This window comes from Nicotiana tabacum, chromosome 2 (genome assembly GCF_000715075.1).
Source record: "Nicotiana tabacum cultivar K326 chromosome 2, ASM71507v2, whole genome shotgun sequence".
In the NCBI taxonomy this organism is placed as follows: domain Eukaryota; kingdom Viridiplantae; phylum Streptophyta; class Magnoliopsida; order Solanales; family Solanaceae; genus Nicotiana; species Nicotiana tabacum.
Window position 1 is genome coordinate 82,690,091 of NC_134081.1, and position 11,762 is coordinate 82,701,852.

General features: G+C 34.7%; 1 non-coding gene across 1 annotated transcript; it reads left to right on the forward strand.

Moving 5' to 3' along the window:
• Positions 1-11,011: 11,011 nt before the first annotated feature.
• Positions 11,012-11,115, forward strand: LOC142174239 (small nucleolar RNA R71). The gene has a single exon (XR_012703563.1). It is a non-coding gene; the product is annotated as a small nucleolar RNA R71 (small nucleolar RNA).
• The last annotated feature ends 647 nt before the right edge of the window (positions 11,116-11,762 follow it).

Consider the following 11,762-nt stretch of genomic DNA (forward strand, 5'->3'; position numbering starts at 1 on the left):
CTTTCCTTCTTCCAATGAGGGACAAAGTGCATTAGTAAAGGAAACTATTTCAAACTTTTCGTTTTCCTCTGTTCCCTCCATTTCCCATTCACACATCTTTATCTAATTAGATAAAAAATCCAACATATTTTACTTTAAAAGTAGAATTTTTTAGCGTGAATCTAATTAGTTGGGCCCAAACGAGATACAAAAACGGAGTGAAATTTAAAAAGAATAGATAAATTAATTAATTAGCACAATTTTCATTTGTTGTACCTTTTCATGAAGGCTAATAAAAGCAAGGAGTCTATGAGATGAATATTACCTTAAGGACTTTTTCTGCTCGTATAAAAAGACTGCGATAACTACAAAATAAGTAAAATGAAGCTACTAGAATTCTAGAAAAGGATTAATTTCTCCTTTCCCCCCTATTTTTTAGGGTTAGTGGTGGAAGTCAATGTCAAATATCTATTGCCACCAGTTTTAGTTCACAAATGTCATCATCTAAACGTTTTACTAAAATCAGCTCCTGAATCCTGAATGTGTTTGACAATGAATTTAGCATCAAAGGTAACCCTCAAATAGTACAGTCCGTTCTTTCATTTCTCGAGCAACTTGTACTTAAGCTTTAGTAGCAGTCAGCCACCGGTACGTAAGGACCACATAACCCATAGTTAAACATAGTTGGTAATTAATAATAACATGTAGCCTCTTGTGAGACGGAATCAAGATTTGAATTTTATTGCTATTAAAATTGTATCTCGTCACCTTCTAGCTCTGCCCCGACGTCTCTCATGTCTCTTCCTTGACGAATGTTATTCTAGTTAGTTTTTGGCAGCTTGGTAGGTGAATCTTGAATTCTTGATATCACCTACTTTTTAGAGCTAATGTATTTTTTGGTAATATTTTTAGAGTTAATATTTCTCTAATATGCATCGTATATATTGAATGATTGATGTCCATCCTTGCATCAAAACAATAACATCTTAGAGAATCATTTATTTCTTTCCAATTGCAATCATCAATATCATAAAATTGATAGATGAGCTTATTTCTGTTTTCAATAAAAGCAGAATCCTAAAACGTAAATGTAAATGGAAGAGTGATCAAGTAGACATATGGGGTACTAGATAGATATAATCATGGCTTTTTTATTTAGTTCAGAATAAATAATAACGATGCTGACACATCAATTCACCGCATTTGTTCTACAAGAAGCAATGTCCCAAATCTTTGAGATGATTAGTACATTAGGACCCAAAAGAACAATTGACACCCCCCACCCTCCAAACAAAAAGAAAGAAATAGCAGAAGATAAAGCACTGGGTTGATGATGTGTATGTGATATTAACTGGTCATGAGTATCGGTCTTTCTCATTTTCATTTTGTTTACTTAATCTTTTGGTTTCAAACTAAAACAAGAATTTGTTAGTCATAGATCTATTATTGCCACAAAGGTGAGAATGTGGTGTACGAAACTTTTGGATAATTACGCAAATCAAATACGTATCCGACTTCTTATCTATCCCAATCTTATCATCTGCTTTACTTACGGGGCTAAGGCAAAATCATACAAAGGGAAAAGGAATACTGTATTTCTGGTATGCTGGAGTGGATCCAAAATGTAATATCTTGTTCCAATAATTTTTGTCAAGACCCTATATAAGTAATAAGAAATTTATTAAACAACTCAATATTAGTATTTAATTTGTTTATGAATCTAGTTATTAAAAAAAAATTAAAGATACTTTAGAACTTATAAATTTTAAATTTCGGATTCACTAATAAGGTTTGACAGATTGTAATATGTGTGGCCAGATAATTAAAAACTAAAAAACTACATTCATTCAGAAGACGGTTACCGCTTCTCTTAGTCTCAAACCGGCGGCGTCATTCACCGAGTAATTGCTATTTTTCGTATTTTGACTTTAGACCTTGATAAACTTAGAAGTCAACGGTGGGTCCACGCGGCTGGCGCGCGTGCGGATACACAGGGGCCCTCGCTGGAGACCTAAGAGTCAGAGCCTGAGAGCGACTCAAAACATTCTACTTGTAATCATTTCATCCATTACTTATCTTATTTTTTTCCTTTTGGTTTTACCTTTCCTAAATAAATACTTTAATTAAAGAAAACGCCTTGTTAGTTCATCAAGCAACGTATTCTTACATAAAAACGTTGAAAGAGAACTTTTGGTAGATCACAGAGGGACGTGTACTTTCCATTTTGTGTATCTACTTGTTCAACCAAACTAGAAAGAGAACTTTTAGTAGATCACAGAGGGACAATATAAAAATGTTATTGCCTCCTCAATGCTAACTATAATATCTTAGTCTCTTTTTTAGTAAAAGCATATTGAGTATGCATTATATCTTGTAATCAATATTTATCATAAAACTCTTACATTAGTCAGGTGTCCATCCACATGATTAAATGATATTTACTACTTAGCATAAAATAGAAACGGAGCCAAAATTTAAACTTTATGATTTTCTAATTCTAGGATAGGGATATCAAGTATTAATTAATTTAATTTTTATACATTATTAGTGGATTTATTGATACGAATATAAAGTTTTGGACCAAAATTACTAAATAGACCGACCCCATATCTCATTTTCTAGCTTCGCCCATGTCATAAAATAATGTGAACCATACCAATTAATTTTATTTTACCTTAAAACACAGTAATCGCATTCTAGTTAAAGCATGGGTGAAATCATAATCACTTTGGAGCATACTAGGTTCTTTCTTGCGGGGTAAATTTAAAATGCTGAAATCATGACCATACTATCTTGTAACATCAATTTGAAAGATTTTTTAACATTATTGGTTTGTGAAGTGTGAAACTAAGTTTTTTCAGAGGGGTCATTACTAATCATAGATATTTATAGCAATCGATGAAGGTGATTATTCTTAGTTTTTGTCTTATTGTATTAGTATGCTGGTAAAGAGGCAACTATCAACAGACATAACTAGGTGGACGCAGTAATGTCCCATGAAAGATACTATTCTTGCTCTGTGGATGCAGAAAAATCATTATTGTGAAAGGGGCTTAATTAAATAATTAATTAACTTAATAGAATATTTCAACTTCAATTTAAGTTCTCTTGGTTGTTCTAGTTACATAAAGGTTAGGAGTTAAACTAATCAAGTAAGCATTTCATATTCGTAACTGTACATTATGAAGCAAATAGGGTATAGTAACCATGATGGTAACACACGCATGTTCGGATATAATGACTAAATTCCCTTTATATATCGGCTGTCGGAAGCAGCGGTGGAGACAAAATTTTTACTAAGGGGTTCAAAAAAAAAAAGAGTTAATTAAGATTGTAACTAGTGGGAATTGAATCAATGACCTAATAAAAGTTTTTGGACCACGATATACAAGCAATATGTATATATGTATATCCATGCATATATATGTATATACGTGTAAAAAAATTACCAAACTAATGGTTGATTGGTAGTAAAGTTGTAACGATGAGAAATTGGAATCACAGATTAGTATTGATTGTAATTTCATCATGCACCTAAGTGGTGTATATATAGCTTCAAATTTCAGTAAAGGTTTTCTATCATGGGCTCATTCTCTCATTAAAAATGAACGAAAAGAAGACCTTTGTAACAATGATAAAAAAGACCGTGTAACATAGGCTCATGAGCTTCATAAAAAGATTAAGTATTGAGTCGCCTTTTGACAGGAGCACCTTATACAAAGTGAAATTTCGTGACGAAAATCTGGATTAGTTGGGTCCTAAAGAAAGTATCCGAACACTAGGTGAAACGCGTAAAAAAGAAGAAGTGAAATGCAAACCTTACCGAGCAATATAATATTTCATGTAAACCATTACACAGATTAAGTGCACGTTTGGTATTATGATTCAGTTGTGAAGGCACATCAGCGGAAAACTTGCAGTTAAATTACAATATGAAAAAGATAAAATAAAGAGTGAAAGAGCGAATGATGATGTAGTGGCGACGCAAGTTTGAGGTGTGAAACCAGACAAAGTGGAAAAGGCAAGTATAAGATAGAATATATATATACTAGTAGCCGTAGGTCAACAACATGAAGTGATGGTCTCTTCAATTTCCATCCCCAATTTTTGTATCTTACGACTGTTAACGAAATAAAAAAAAAGCAAATGTTGAACAAGTGAGAGTGACCTTTAAATTCTTTGAAAGGAAGAAAGAAATAAGAAAAAAAACTTTTAGAGAACATGGGGGGTCCAAGTGGAGGTAGTCACATCCTTTACCAAAGGAAACCAATTTGAAGTCACTCTCTAATACTTAATTAGGTCCACATGTTAAGAGAAAAATACACATTTGAGTCATCAATTTAAATTTGAAGTTCAAATTTAGTGTGATGGTATTATATATGAAAATTTTAAATACTTTTATGTATTTATAGATTAATTTATGTGACCAACAAGGTATTTTTTTAAAATTAATTTCTTTATTCCAGTAGATTTTTTCTAGATTATATAGATGTAGTTTGGACCGAAACAGTAAATTCAGTTAAAGTTCACAAAAGTCGCCCTAAATCCATTTACACATTCATCAAAGAGTCAACAGGGTATAAGACCTTAACCGCGTAGGGGCGGAACTAAAATTTTCAATAAGGGAATTCAAATATAAAGAAGTAAATACACGAGAAAGTCAAGGGGTTTCAACATCTAATATATATGCATAAAGAGATAATTTTCATCTTATATATACAATGTATTTTCCGGCGAATGGAACGAACCCCCTTCTGCCACCCTAGCTCTGCCATGCCATGTATATGCGCCAGAACCATCTTCCGCCACCCTAGTGCTACCCACGCAGCGTACATGCCGGCCTCTAACTCAATTACAACTATATGTGGTAATGATAATTAGATATATTTTTGTATACACAATTTGAATCTTGAGTATGATGTATTATTATCTATCCCAAGATGAAAAATAACACATGCAAATAGAAATACACGAACGCCCACCCACAAGTATACTAATATAGCACACTATCATGAAACTTCCATATACAAATTAACCTTTTACATGATTTTAGTAGAATTGCACTTACCTATCATGCGCTTTAGACGACTTGTTTTCTACTGCTCGATCTTTTCCTCTTGGTTTGGCATTATATAATACAGAGTGACTGACTGTCAATCGATATATATATATATATATATATATATATATATATATATATATATATATATATATATATATATATATATATATATATATATAGTCTTAGGGTAAGCGCGATGCGTGTGAATCATTTCTCAATGAGTATAAATTTATTTAAAAATAGTATTGAAGTTGTACAATAAAAATGTATGTTTCTAAAGATAGTCATGACTATTGGTTGTATATAACTAACTCAATAATTGAAGAAATTATCTCAGAAGTCCTCAATCATCAATAACTCAACTTAACATTTTTTTTAGGTTTGTAATTTCATAATTTCAGTTTCACAATAAGTCTTGAAAAATCTAAATATTCTTGACGGATACAACTTATAGCATATAAGCTGTCAACTGATAATTTGTGTTCCTAAAGATGGTCATGAATATTGGTTGTGTATAACTAACTCAATAATTGAAGAAATTATCTCAGAAGTCCTCAATCATCAATAACTCAACTTAACATTTTTTTTAGGTTTGTAATTTCATAATTTCAGTTTCACAATAAGTCTTGAAAAATCTAAATATTCTTGACGGATACAACTTATAGCATATAAGCTGTCAACTGATAATTTGCGAACTTTAAATAAATACAAAATTAATGTACAATATTAAACAAAAAAATACATTTAAAAAGAAAAAGCAAGCTAGTAAGAGAATCTACAATTGAAAGCTAGCTAATGAACCCACACATATTTAGCTAAATATATCATGGATTAAAAATTAAAAGATCTCATAAATTATCTTGTTATTTTTGTGCATATTATTGATTTGTGCTCAACATTTTGCATAATTATAATAGTGCATTTAAAACTTTTGAAAATTAAAAGTATAATATTAAATATATTTATTGATGCAGTAGATTTGTATATTTTGAAAAATTAAACTCTAGGACGCCTTCGTCCTCTACCACGAGCTGGAGCCCTCCCTCGGCCTCTAGTAACAGGGGGAGTAGCTCCTCTACGGTCAGGTACATCTATCGCGCGTTCTCACCATCTGTGAGAGAATAAGAAAGATACCTAGCATAATGATGAGAGCAAAACACACACTTAAATTATGCTCGCTAGTCAAAGATAGTATAGTATAATTATCGTCTCCACAGGGATTGGATTTAAACAGTATTCTTGTAGTTCGTAGCTTGATTGCTATACAGGAGGATCAACACTGGAGATTTATACAATTAATAATTGAAACTAAATAAGAGCCTAAACTGTTGCAAATGACAATCTCAACAAAGGTAAGCAAGGAAGTTATCAATGGGAGAAAATATGGGTTGATAGGATAAAGGCAAGATAATTGTTCGGGATCTAACTCTAGATAATTTACTTCTAATGTTGAAGTGAGTCTATCAAATTCACTTAATTATCAGTATAAATGTTTAGTAGAAACTCCTCTCTCGATTAAGTTTCAACCTCATAATATGAACCAATTTAAGCTTGGTGAAGATATGCAAGAATTCATAATGGATTGGTCTTTAAGAGAACCTCTTTCGATTATCCTCCTAACTAGGTTTAATCAAGGATTCAACTAGCCTCTTTCGATTACTTAGAAGAATCTATGAACTCAACCAATAACATAGTGCAAATATATCACAAGTTATACCTCTTTCGATTACAAGAACAACTGAACATAGATGTAATAATTAAATCTTCCAAAAATGATTCAAATACATAAACATAGAGTTATAATCCACAAAGAACCATCAATACACCAAATCCATCAAAACACAAATAGTTCTACTCCATTGACATGGAGGAGTTATTCACAAATGAAATAAAAATAGAGAAAAACATAAATACAATCCAAACCCGGATTTGAGTGAGGAAGGAAGAATGAAATCCTTGTGCTCTTGATTCTCCCTCTTCTCCTTAGCTTCCCTAGGTCTGAGGTATGTCAAAAGTCTGTCAAAAATGATATTTTGGTGTATTTAATCCGCCCCCAAAATAAATCCGGGATGAAACTACCCTTTTCTTAGTGAAATAGGACTTTTTCCGGACAGGACATGCGTGATCGCGCACCTGGAGACCTGCTCGCGCACTTGGTTGCGCATTTTGCACATTGTTCTGCCCCAATGCGCGCCCAGGTGCGCGATCGTGCACTTTGTCGCGCACCTGGGTGGTAAGTTAGGAATTTGGGAAAACGTAAAACACGAAAGTTATAGCTCTTTTAAATAGCTTTCCAACGATATACTGTGGAGCCTAAACGGAGTTCTGAGCGAAAGGTTATATATATTTTACTGGATACCATGCAATATGCCTGCTCGATTCTTCATTTCGTTCCACTATCATCCGTTGATCCCCGAACTCGATCCCGATTTAATCCTTGGGCTTTTACTCAGACTTTAAAGCTCCAGAATAGCTTGAATTCATTCCATAACATCTACATAGATCGGAATCACTCCTGCAAGACATAAAGCACACAATTAGTGCAAAACACTATCGATTAAAGCTCCAACTCAATTAAAGTGCAATAAATTAAAGTACGATAAGCGACTAAAACATAAGATTGTAGCCTACCATCAACACCCCACACTTAAAATCATTGCTCTTTCTCGAGTAATCAAACTACACTTCATAATGACACGACCTTTTTAAATAATTCTCATAACTCATCATACCAAGAACATTTAAAATAGACTAAGCTCAATAGTGTAACATCTTCACCTCAAGAATTGACTAACAAGCACCACGCATTATTCACAACTTACTCACTTACTCTAACATATAGGTTAACAATATTACCTTTTCTTCATGAGTCAAGTGCCCTCACAACAAAAGAGAGTAGTTTCACACACAATAAAAATTAAGAATAATTAGGAACTCAAGATAGAAAGAATTCACTCACTATCAGAAACAACATTCACATGCCACAAAAGATGAACCATAAGCTTTCCGGTAGTGTACTACTCTACTAATTGAGCTCATTCAGTCAAGGATCAAGTAGGACTTTAATTGGTTGTAATGTAGGCTGCGGGACGGGTATGATATATATGGATATAAGAGTGACTACACCTCCCTAAGCACTTTTAATACATACATTTCATTCAAAACCCCACATTTATGTCAAACCAATACTCCACCTTCACATCAATATACATTAACTCTCAACTTCTTTAAGTACAATTACATCAAGTAACCACTATCAAGGAATATTTTTCACAATCATATACTTATTTTTTTTCTTTCTTTTCCAATTCAAGTGGCTTTTTCTTTTTTAAAATAGTGCACATTTCTCCTTAGTTTAATAGTTCCACTCAAAAGCCAAACCAACCACCCCACACTTCAACTTTTACAAAGTTCATACAATTTCAAGTGCTCACGAGAGGTAAATGGTTCAAATAGATGGTCAATTCAAACAAAAGGATAAGGCTTGTAATGTGGTTGCCAAAGAAACAAGATTACATGCTCAAACTATATAGCTGGCTCAACAAAAAAATGCCTATATCACTTCCAAGACTGAACAAAATACTATTTCTCTTTGCGGACACACGGGGTAAGTTCTAGACATCAAATGCAATGCACAGAATATACAAAACCTCACACAGACATGGCACATAACTCACTCAGGATCAGACTCATCAAGACACTCTAATCAAAGTAGTTAAGTAAAGTTTAGATCGTACAATTCAAGGTGCTTATACAAGAGTCAAAAACTGAGCCTAAGCATCACAACTAAAGCACTTCTTATTCTCAAGGTATAATGAAGTCAAGAGATATTCCTTTCATTTAAAATCACAACACAAAGTTTCCTACTCCTAAAAAATATTAACTACACCCGGTTCAAACAAAACCCTTGGAAAAGAACCGCGACACAAAGAAAAAATCAAGGGAGAATTATTATACTACCTAAAGAAAATAATATATATATTATTTTTTTTCTTCGACTTAATCCCTCAAGAAACCTGTCGAATGACATCCATCATCGGAAAAAATAAATTTTTTTAAAATTTTCAGTCAAATGAATTACAAAATCACACATATACATTTATACATTCTATACATATATACATCCCTACCCAACACTTTAAATTGTGTCATGTCCCAATGACATACAAATAAAAAGAAATAGGTAAGGACAACTTCCCTAAATATCTAGTCGAGTTTTGAATTGAAGTTGGGCTCCATCCCTCGTGCCCGAACTAATGCACACATCCATGCAGACAACTTCTTCTCGGCCTTCCTTAGATACACCCCACACTTATCTTTTTCGCTCGCCGCAGTCTTCTCTTTCTCGCCCTTCACTTTCCACACAACGCTAGCAGCTAGTTTCTCCCTTTTTACCCCAGTTTCTATATCCATCTAAAATATCACAGTCTCCTCGCCCACTCTAAGCATGAGTTTTCTCTCATGTATATCTAATATTGCTCTACCCATTGCTAGGAATGGTCTTCCTAGGATGAGGGGGATCTCTTTGTTCTCTAACATATTAACCACTATGGAATTCACAGGAAATACAAACTTATCTACCCGAACTAAGACATCTTCAACTATTGCCTCGGGTATTAGAGTCATTTGGTTTGCCAGCTGAAAAGATATTGGTGCAGACCTTATCTCTCCAATCTCCTTCTCCAGGTTCCTGTAAATAGATAGATGCATTAAATTAACTGAGGCACCAGAATCACATAGAGACTTATAAAAATTAGTAGTGCCTAAAGAGCAAGGTATGGTAAAACTCCCTGAATCTCCACACTTATGTGGGAGTTTGTTTTGCAATATTGCACTGCAATGCTCTGTGAGCTTGACCACTGAGGTCTCTTCTATTTTCCTCTTCTTTATCAGAATATCCTTCAAGAACTTGGCATAAACCAATATTTGTGAGAGCACTTCTGTGAATGGTAGGTTTACATGAACCCATTTCAGCACATCTAGAAATCTCTCAAACTGCTTGTCCAACTTTTCTCAACTCAGCTTTTGGGGAAAAGGCAACGCAAACATTTGCTTGCTCTCATCATGTTCCACCCTTCTTGATTTTTCTTCCTTCTTTTTCTCTGTTTTCATCGGGCCTTTATTCTTTTTATCAACATCACCCTTCAACCGCTTCTCACTTTCTTTTTCAAAGTTCACCTCATTTTGGATCGGGGTGGGATCTTTCAACACTTGCCCACTTCTCAGAGTTATAGCCATCACTATTTCTTTTAGATTTCTCTTAGTATCAGCGGGAAGTGTTCATGGGGCTCTCTCCGACATTAGAGTAGCTAAGTGCCCAACCTATTTTTCCAGTCTTCGAAAATATGCACTCAATTCTTTGATAGCTGCATTATAGGCATCAAGCCTCTCATCTGTCTTGATAATGAAGGTCTTCATAAGATCTTCCAGGCTAGATTGATTCGACTGTGGAGAGTAATACTGTTGCCTCTGCTGATTTTGAAAACTTGTAGCTCCTTGTTCTTGGAATCTAGGGTTGTTTTATTGCCATGCATTTGCAGTACCCCCAGGTGAACTCCATGAAAAGTTGGGGTGCCTCTGACATATTGCATTATAGTTTCCTACATCATTCACTTCCTCAGTTGAGGCTTGACACTCATGGGTGGGGTGTCCTCTTCCACATATATCACAAGCTACGTGGTGTACATTTTACATTAAAGCTACAATTAGCTTCCGTATTTCTTTAGCCATAGCATTAATTTGTACTTGCGCAGATGTAGTAGCATCAACTTGGTGGACACTAGTTGATTTTCTTCTTTCCATACTCTCAGAGGGCCACTGATTAGCATCTTCGGATAATTCATCAAGAATTGTAACTATCCCCTCTGGAGTTTCTTCATAAAAGGTCCTCCAACTGCATTGCTCAAAGTTCAACGCGAGGCCGGTGTCAATCCATCCCAAAAATCCTGAAGTTGCATCCAGAGTTCAATTACGCTATGTTGACACTTTCTAACTCTCTCCTTAAACCTCTCCCATGCTTAAAAAATAGTTTCATTCTCTTTCTGGTAGAAGTTATGGATTTCTCTTCTAATCTTGCCCGTCTTGGCTGAGGAGAAATATTTATCAGGAAATGTTCTGGTCATTTCATCCCATGTTCTAATTGATCCATTTGGCAAGCTTCGAAGCCACTGCTTCGCATCATCTTTAAGTGAAAAAGGGAATGCCCTTAAATACACTGCATCTTGTGACACCCTATTATATTGAAAAGTGTTCATAATCTCCTCGAAGTCCATCAGATGCGTGTTTGGATCTTCGTTCATCTTCCCTATGAAAACGCAGCTGCTTTGAATAGTTCGAAGCAAACCTTGCTTCAAGTCGAAATTATTGGCTGCCATTGGAGGTGGTCTAACACTTGACAATCCTTGATTGTAGACTGGTCTGGTATAGTCACCCAATGCTCTACCAGGCCTTGGTAGCGCATTCTCGAACTGGTCTTCAATTAAGGGTCGATTTAGATTAAATCTTCGACCCCTATTGTCTTGGGCAGTTTCCTCAGCAGCTCTATGGGCTGCCTCAGTAGCTATCCTTGTAGCTGCCTCTACCTCATTGTCATCGTTATTAACTCTGTGTTCTTGGGTTGAAGGTTGCCCCAATAACCTTACGGTAAACTCTTTCTCCTTCCTCAGTTGCCACAGGTATTTTTCCAATTCTGGTTTGTAGGGTAGTACTTCTCTACAAGCAG